The sequence below is a fragment of the Eutrema salsugineum genome, unplaced genomic scaffold (genome assembly GCF_000478725.1).
Source record: "Eutrema salsugineum unplaced genomic scaffold, Eutsalg1_0 scaffold_24, whole genome shotgun sequence".
Classification (NCBI taxonomy): Eukaryota; Viridiplantae; Streptophyta; class Magnoliopsida; order Brassicales; family Brassicaceae; genus Eutrema; species Eutrema salsugineum.
The window spans coordinates 733453-742787 of record NW_006256797.1 but is presented as its reverse complement, the minus strand read 5'-3'; positions in this window follow the sequence as shown (position 1 = coordinate 742787).

The window sequence follows — 9335 nt, the reverse complement described above, 5'->3', positions numbered from 1 at the left end:
ACGCCACTGTCGTGATCATAGACAACTATCTCTCTCAACCCTGACCAGTAGGTTTCCACTCTGGCCCTGGAAGAGAAAAGATGCATTATGTTTAAGACTCGTCAGCATTCACAAATCGCCCATAGGTAGGTTTCCACTCCTATTTTTGTTTTTCTCTCCCAAACTAGATCTGACACCGGATGAACACTTTCGTGTCACCAGGCATCTGGATCAGATTGTAGTTCATGACGCTACTCTCATGCAGCAAAAGTGAATTCAGAAGAAAAAGTTCTAAGATTCGGCTTCAATAGCTCATGGAATCCTCATCGAACATATATATCCCCATCAAAAATCCCTTAGACCCAACAATAAAACTACTCAGACATGATGAACGAAATCAAAAACATAGTATTAAAAAGTAGAGCAATAATCGAAATTGAAAAAGAAAGAACAAGGGTTCAAGCGACAAATCTCTCTCTCCCTAAAAAGCTAAAACTGAAAAAGTGTTCTAAAACAATAAGAGCAATTGAGGTGATACGAATTAGGATTCCTAAAACATGTATTTATAGTGTTCAAGACATCTTTGGGCGTCACTTAGGGTTTCTCCAAATGAGAGAATCATTTTGGGCTTTAGAAATGGGCCTTCTAACTCAGAGTTGGCTAGCCGGCGTCGGGAAGTGCGTGGGCCGTGATAACACCGTATTTTGACCACTTTTATGGATCGATTTGAAATACTTTATCTATGTTTTTTATTGCTTTCAAGTAATTTTATTACGTTTTTTTAGTATTTGTTGTTTCAAGACTCTTTTCAGGAAACTTAGGGAAAAACTTAGCAAAATGGATAGAAGACCAGATTTTCAGCTAAGAGTCAAACCGTCAGAAGTTCACCCCCGATTGAAGGCCTCCTCACCGTCTGATTCAGCTCAAATTAGGAGATCTCAAAGATTGAATTATCAGCTTTCCAGCACACTTTACAGCTTGGCAATCCAACGGTTCAATCAAAAGATACGCGAAGAGCAAGATGTCCCGTAAACCAGCCGGCAAGCATTTCCACCCGCAGCCAACAGCCATTTCACCACGGTTAGAGACTTCCCGACCGCGGCCAACCATCCATTCCCCGCGGTCACGCACATCCCGACCGTGGCAGCCAACTCCAAACTCGAAGGCCCATTTCTGAAGACCAAAATGACTCCCTCATTTGGAGAAACCCTAAGTGACGCCCAGAGATGTCTTGAGCACTATAAATACATGTCTTAGGAACCCTAATTCGGATCATCACCTTTTACACCATCTTGTTTCTTATTTTTTTTTTATACTTTAGCTTCTATGGAGAGAGAGATCTATCTCTTGAACCCTTGTTCTTTCCTTTTCAGTTTTGATTATTGTTCTACTTTTTAATACTATGTTTCTGATTTCGTTCATCATGTCTGAGTAGGTTTATTGTTGGGTCTAAGGGATTTTCGATGGGGATACATATGTTCGATAAGGATTCCATGAGCTATTGAAGCCGAATCTTAGAAATTTTTCTCCTGAATTTATTTTTACTGCATGAGAGTAGCGTCATAAACTACAATCTGATCATGATGCTCGGTGACACGAAAGTGTTCATCCCGTGTCAGATCTAGTTTGGGAGAGCAAAACAAAAATAAGAGTGAAAACCTACCTATGGACGATTTGTGAATGCTGACGAGTCTTAAACATAATGCATCTTTTCTCTTCCAGGGCCAGAGTGGAAACCTACTGGTCAGGGTTGAGAGAGATAGATGTCTATGATCACGACAGTGACGTATTCATACATCTGTGACTCTAGTTCGAAAAGTTTAAGCTAAGATCTTATCAAATTTACTCTCTAACAATGTTTTGAATCGTTCATACCCCAGAAAAAACTTCCCTGAAACCCAGCGCCTTCTTTTCTATAGTTTAACATTGATTTTATTGCAAGCTTTAGTTCATTATTTTCATTCTCTTAATCGATTTTCATTTAAGCAATTAGGTTTAGCCGTTTTTCTCATTTTTAGTCGATTTCGTTTAGTTTAGTTATTAGGTCATTTTAATTCCCATATTTTCTCGTTAAGATTAGTTTTTACGTTTTAAAGACACCACCAAAAATCTTGCAAAAATCGTCTGGTTCTAGACTTCCTTACTATATATTTCTTTCGAAGGCTTTTGCAGAAAATATCCTCCTTCCCTTTGGATTCGATCCCTAGGTACTACAATCGATTAGCTGTGTACTTCTGGCTATTGATTTCATTTAGGGTAAAACTTGACAACCCCCACACGACAGCACATCACGCCGCGGGGAATGGGTGCTTGGCCGCGGTCGGGTAGCCTCTGACCATGGTAAATGGCTGTTGGCCGCGGGTGGAAATGCTTGCCGGCAGGTTTACGAGACATCTTGCTCTTCGCGTATCTTTTGATTGAACCGTTGGATTGCCAAGCTGTAGAGTTTGCTGGAAAGCTGATACTTCCATCTTTGAGGTCTCCAAATTTGAGCTGGATCAGACGGTGAGAAGGCCTTAAATCAGGGGTGAACTTCTGACGGTTTGACTTTGAGCTCAAAATCTGGTCTTCTATCCATTTTGTTAAGTTTTTCCCTAAGTTTTCTGAAAAGAGTCATAGAACTAAAAATATTAGAAAAACGTAATAAAAGTACTTGAAAGCAATAAAAAATATAGAAAAATATTTGAAAATGATCCATAAAAGTGGTCAAAATATGGTGTTATCAACTCCTCCTGACTTAAACCTTTGTTTGTCCCAAAAAATAGGGAATGCACAAATCTCAGAGACATGAACTCCTAAACTAGAACCAAAGATCGTGCATCAATCCACAACTTAGTCTAGAAAATTCTCACCAAGACACAAAAGATACTAATCCACTTTTTCCGTCATACAAAACTTAAATAATCTAAATCTTGATCCCAGTCAATGTGCTCTCTACATTCATTAAGTGCAATAGTGAATTCTCATTAAAGACATCATCCAGGGTAGACGGCATTTGACATTAAAGGGCTGTTTAAGTGGTGGAGTGAAAGTGTTTCGGGTTACCTGATAAATCTGGAGGATGCAAGATGATATGCAAAACCGCAAGAGAGATAAGGACATGTTGATGACCGCAATTTTCAGTCACTTCTCCTTGTCCAATGTTGTTGCATAATCCTTCCTCCTTTGTTGTGAACAGTTATTCCCCCAGACTTAGATTCTTTCCAGGAATCATAAAATGATCTCCAAACTCCATAAAATCGAACTCTAGTTGCCTTGGGACTTAAAATTCGACCTCTCTAGACTCTCTAAGGCTTTTATTTCCTTTCCTTTCCTATTTTTGGATTTTTTTTTTTTAAAAAAGGGAAATGCCTTTTAAAGAGAGAGAGACTAGAGGACGAGATTGTACCAAAATTTGAGATTTTTCTAAGGCAAACTGAGTTTCCTTATGTGTTGAATCCTTCCGGGAAGTTTTCCAGCAAAATCGCAGGTCTCTGTCTTTGGTGACTGAAAACTGCGTCGTTCCTCTTTCTCTCCAACGTTTTTACACGTATCTGCATATAAGACAATAGAAAAAACAAGAGTGCATGTGGTTTGAAAGAGGCTTGGTTAAGGTGGGGAACTAGCTAAAGATGAACTAGCCATTCAGGATCAACAGAGAGTGGTAAAAATGGTAAAGGAGTCCTGAATGTATGATTCGTTTTCCTGGTCTAATGCTTCAATGAGAGAATTAAGTCCAATTTAAGTCCAAATAAAACAGAGCTAGTGTATTCTTTTATCTAAATCGAAATCATTCAAATTCCTCTGGGGTACTTTGTTTCAAATGTGCTTAGCTACCACCTAGTCTAGTCCTAAATCATGAATGAGCATGTCACTAGGAACAGTCTAAAAGCACACAGTCAACTATCATTGATTCATGTTCACCATTCCCTTTAAAACGTATTATTTTTTGAAAACCGAATTTGCAAAAACTTAAGGTAAATGCAAAAAGTGTAGATAATGCAAGACTCATGAAAGAAAAGTGGTTAGAAAGGGATGAAATTCTCCCCCCCCCCCAGACTTAAATCACATTGTCCTCAGTGTGAAACAAGTCAAGATTGGATGAGAAAACTGCATAGATAATCAAATTTGGTAAGGTCAAAGAGAACTTACCTGGATCCGGGATGCTGGTGGAGATGGACCGGATCCATTCGAAGAAGTTTGGGAAGGTGATAGGTGGTGATGGAAGGTGGTGGGAAGTGATGAATGAGGTGGATTGGGGTTTGGTGAGGTGCAAAGAGGTGAAGTGGGTGGTTTGGGGTCAGGTATTATCTGAACGATCATTTACAGCGGTCACGCGACCGCGGTAAAATGGTGATCGGCCGCGGTCAGAAAGACGCGGCCGCGGTCGAAGTGGTGTTTCCCGCGGTCAAAACGCCTGCGACTGCGGGGTCTTAATATGCAGTCTGTTCCTGCTTCTCCTTGGTTTCTGCTGGGCCGAGCAGTCAGGGAGCATCCTTCTTTTTGGTTTTTTCAGATTTTTGATTTTTTTGGCTTTTTTAATTTATTATGAGGAACACCTGAAACTAAGAAAAAAAAAAATCAATAGAAAAAGAAAGAAAAATCCTAAAGAAAACAATACCTAAATGGGTTGCCTCCCATTAAGCGCTTCTGTTAGCTCGACTTTGGTGTAGGACGTGGCTTTGTCCAATGAAAAAGATCTTGTCCTGAGACAAGTCTTTTTTGACATCTCCTTGTTTTGCCTAGCAGATTCTTCGTCACTCCAAAGTTCTTCTTCAAACTCTTCTTTTGCAGAACGTTTTCCTGCCTTGCTGTTGTATGGGACAGCTTCTGTGAAGACTTCTTTGTCAATATTAGCACATGAAACCTCCGTTCGGCCAGTCCATTATTGCGCCGGAAGTTGCTAGAAAAGACCATCCGAGAATCACTGGATGTGCTGCTTCTCTTGTTTCCACAATGTAAAAGTTGACAAGCACAATGCAATCTCCTATTCTCAAAGGAATGTCATGAGCTATCCCTTTAGGTGTTGCATTGGAATCATCAGCTAGACTAATCCTTGATCTAGTCCTGCGCAGGTGCTTAATACCAAGTCTCAAAGCAATTGCCTTGGACATCATGTTAACACAAGCTCCAGAATCACAAAGTATATCCTTAAACATTTCACCTCTAATAGAACAAGAGATGAGAAACTGACCTGCACCTTCGATTTTGTGACGTGTTCGAACAGCTTTACCTCTTCTGGCATGATTGAACAAGTCTTCTATTTAAGGGATCGAGTCCTTGCTCTCACAGAAGTAATGGCCTATCATGAGGTCCTTGCAAGCTCTAGCAAAGGTGATTCCTTCAGGTAAATTTTGAACTACATCATTGAACTCATCAAGCTTTTCTTTGCTGATTTTGTTGGTGTAGTAGCTGCATTCTTCAGATTTGTTAAGGTGGATCGCATAGACAGCTGCTTCTGGTGACATCAGGTATCGAGCTCACATCGGGGTTGAACTTCAATCGGGGGTGAACTTCTGACGGTTTGACTCTGAGCTGAAAATCTGGTCTTCTATCCATTTTGTTAAGCTTTTCCCTAAGTTTCCTGAAAAGAGTCTTGGAACTACAAATACTAGAAAAACATAATAAAAGTACTTGAAAGCAATAAAACATAGAAAAAGTATTTGAAAATGATCCATAAAAGTGGTCAAAATACGGTGTTATCAAAGAACCATATAGAGATATATGTCCTGAAGACATACATGAAGAGGTTCCAGTTAAAGAAGTTTGTCTAGCAGACGAACATGATACTGAAAAGTATGAGATTTCCATTAACTTCGCCCAAAGTGTGACATTATGGGCTAGAAGCCAGATAAATAATACAAATGGAATATTCTCTTTTTCGGTATCCAAAGAAATTGATAATGAAAATGATGATCCAGACCCAAGGTCCATGTCAGAGTGCCAGAAAAGGCCTGACTGGGAGAAATGGTAGATGGCCATGAGAAATGAATTAATCTCCCTGAATAAAAGGAATGTCTTTGGACCTATAGTCATTACACCTGAAGATGTAATGCCAGTCGGGTGCAAATGGGTCTTTGTGAGAAAAAGAAATGAGAAAAACGAGGTCACAAAATATAACGCCCGACTTGTGGCACAAATGTTTTCTCAAAGACCGGGAATTGATTATGAAGATACATATTCCCCGGTCATGGATGCAATCACATTCAGGTACTTAATGAGCCTAACGGCATCTAAAAATCTAGATATGTACCTTATGGATGTTGTGACTGCATATCTATATGGTTCACTTGATAGTGACATATATATATGAAAATCCCAGAGGGAGTAAAGATCCCAGAAGGATCAAAGATGCATGAAGCATCTAAAGACATATATTCGGTCAAATTACAGCGATCACTTTACGGATTAAAACAGTCCGGACGCATGTGGTATAATCGCTTGAGTGAATACTTGTTGAGTAAAGGATACACCAACAACGCGATATGCCCTTGTGTGTTTATTAAGAAATCCTCATCAGGATTTGTGATCATTGCTGTATATGTTAATGACCTGAACACAATCGGAACTCAAAAGGAGATTGATGATGCAAGAACTCACATGAAAGAAGAGTTTGAAATGAAAGATCTTGGAAAGACAAAATTTTGTCTAGGGCTCCAAATTGAGCATTTCCAAGACGGAATATTTGTGCATCAATCAAATTACACCAAAAGGGTGTTAAAATGCTTTAAAATGGATAAAGCAACTTCTTTGAGTACTCCAATGGTCAATAGATCACTTGATATTAACAAGGATCCATTTCAACCTTGTGAAGATAGTGAAAACGTATTAGGTCCTGAAGTACCTTATATGAGCGCTATCGGTGGGCTTATGTATCTTGCAAATTGTACTCGACCAGATATATCCTTTGCTACTAATCTACTTGCAAGATACAGCTCATCACCTACGCGCAGACATTGGAATATGGGATAAAACATATTTTTCGTTATCTCCAATGTACGATTGATCTGGGTTTATTTTATCATAGAAACCCCGAAGTTAGTCTAATTGGTTTTGCAGATGCAGGATATTTATCAGATACGTATAAAGCTCGATCGCAAACTGAATATATTTTCACAATTGGTGGAACGGCGATCTCATGGCGTTCTCAAAAACAGACTTTGGTCGCCATTCTTCAAATTATTCGAAAATCATTGCTCTCCATGAAGCATGTAGATAATGCATATGGCTCCGATCTATGACTCAACATATTCAAGATGCAAGTGGAATAGTCATTGATAAGGAACCGACAAAAGTGTTCAAAGATAATGATGCATGTGTCGCTCAACTCAAGGAAGGTTTCATCAAGAGTGATCGAACAAAACATATTCTTCCAACTCTTACACTCAAGAACTCGAGAAGAATCAGGAAGTGGATATCCAATATGTTCGTTTGAGTGGTAGTGCAGCAGATTTCTTTACAAAAGCGCTTCCCACTACATTATTTAGAAAACATGTCCGTAGTATTGGAATGCGCCAACTACGAGAGCTATGAAGGAAATTTAAATCCATCATTTCCAGAGGGAGATTACGTTGTTGTACTCTTTTTTCCTTATCATGGTTTTTATCTCAATGAGTTTTTCCTTGAAAAGGTTTTTAACAAGACAGTACATAATAAATTATTAGTGATGGATAATTAAAGAGAAGTGTTGGATAATAATTATCCATGTAGGTGGGGTGGTAACAAAATTTGTTGTCCATTTACTTTACCTACCACCTTTCTCCTTCCTTGTAATCATATATATGATTTTATGTGAACTCTCTCCATCATGCTGCCATATCAGCATCTGAATGGAGGACACCTGTCCTTTCAATTAATTAATAAATCATAAATTTTAAAATAAAAATTAAAAATTAAAAACTAATTAATACCACTACTTCTAATTTAACTATTCTATTTAATGTCATATATATTTATGTTCATAACTATTAAGTTACATTAATATTAAGGCTTTCACATTCTTTACAAAAATAAATAAACAACATTTCTAACTTTTTACATTTCTAACTTTTTGGTATTCATCTAAAACTTTTTAATATTTTTTTATACTAACTTGATACTTTTCTTTCGGCTTATCCTCATCATAAACACTTTTTTTGAAGCTTGTTGTATGAAAAAATGTAAAGATGTAGCGTTATCTTCATTCAAAGATTTGGCGGTTTTTATGGGTCAAATATGATATTATTATAGCTGCATTTTATTGTGAAACATAAAGTATGTGGTGGTTCTTGCAGAATCAAGGCAATTGTACATGTCATAAATTTGAGAACATTAAAAATTAGAGGTAATTATATGTTTTCAAGCAATTCAACCAAAAAATCTGACTTTTATCTACGTCTTTTTTACTTATAACATGTTTATGATTTCTAGAATAGTAAAATAATTTTCCTAATTACCATATTTCCAATCCTTAAAAAAAGTTATTTGTTTTACAAAGAATTTATTTTTAAAAAACCTAATACTAAACAATCAAACAAATTATCATATTCTTATAATTTACTATATATATATATATCAACACAAATATATTTTTAAATATTATGTGAAACAAAACCCGCGCATATGCGCAGGTACAAGTTTAGTTATATGTAATGAGAAGTTGTATGAAGAAGAAATCAGTTTTGTGCTCCCTCTCTCTTCTCTCTCATTCTACCAAAACAAAGAATAATACAATATATATATATATATATATTATTTAAATAGACATTTGAAAGAAGAAAAAAATTCAATTTGTAATATTACATGATATACCATTACAAATAACAAAGAATAATAAAAAAAGAAAAAAATATAGTTGTCTTTCAAATCTATTGAAAAAAATATGGAAAGTCTTTCTTTTTCATTATTTAATTTCTGTATTTAGAAATATGGTAGTTTTTTATATTTTTTTTTCAAATAATATCATAAATTAGATTTAATTAAAAAAAAGTGAAAATAAAAATATTTCACAATTAAATAATATAAAAATCAAGACTAAAAGTTCTGATATAAAAAAATGTCAAATAATTTTTTACTATAATTTGTTATATTTACTTGATTATATACAAAAGTAATTTTTTAGTTATTTTTATCAAAAATTTGACTTGAAAAAATTAATTTTTAATTAAAAAAGTTTGTGGTAAAGTGAGAGTTATTAAAACGATGCATATTATAATTAGTTTTATATTTTAATGCAGTACAAATATGTAAAATAAACGGATTAGTACGATATAAACGGATTCTGATTCTAACTTTTTAATATCTACCAAAAAAAATCTCACAATTCAAAATATTAGTTTTTTTTAAAAAGTTATATATTTAATCTATTAAAACTTATAGTTTGTGTTTTAAAACTAAAT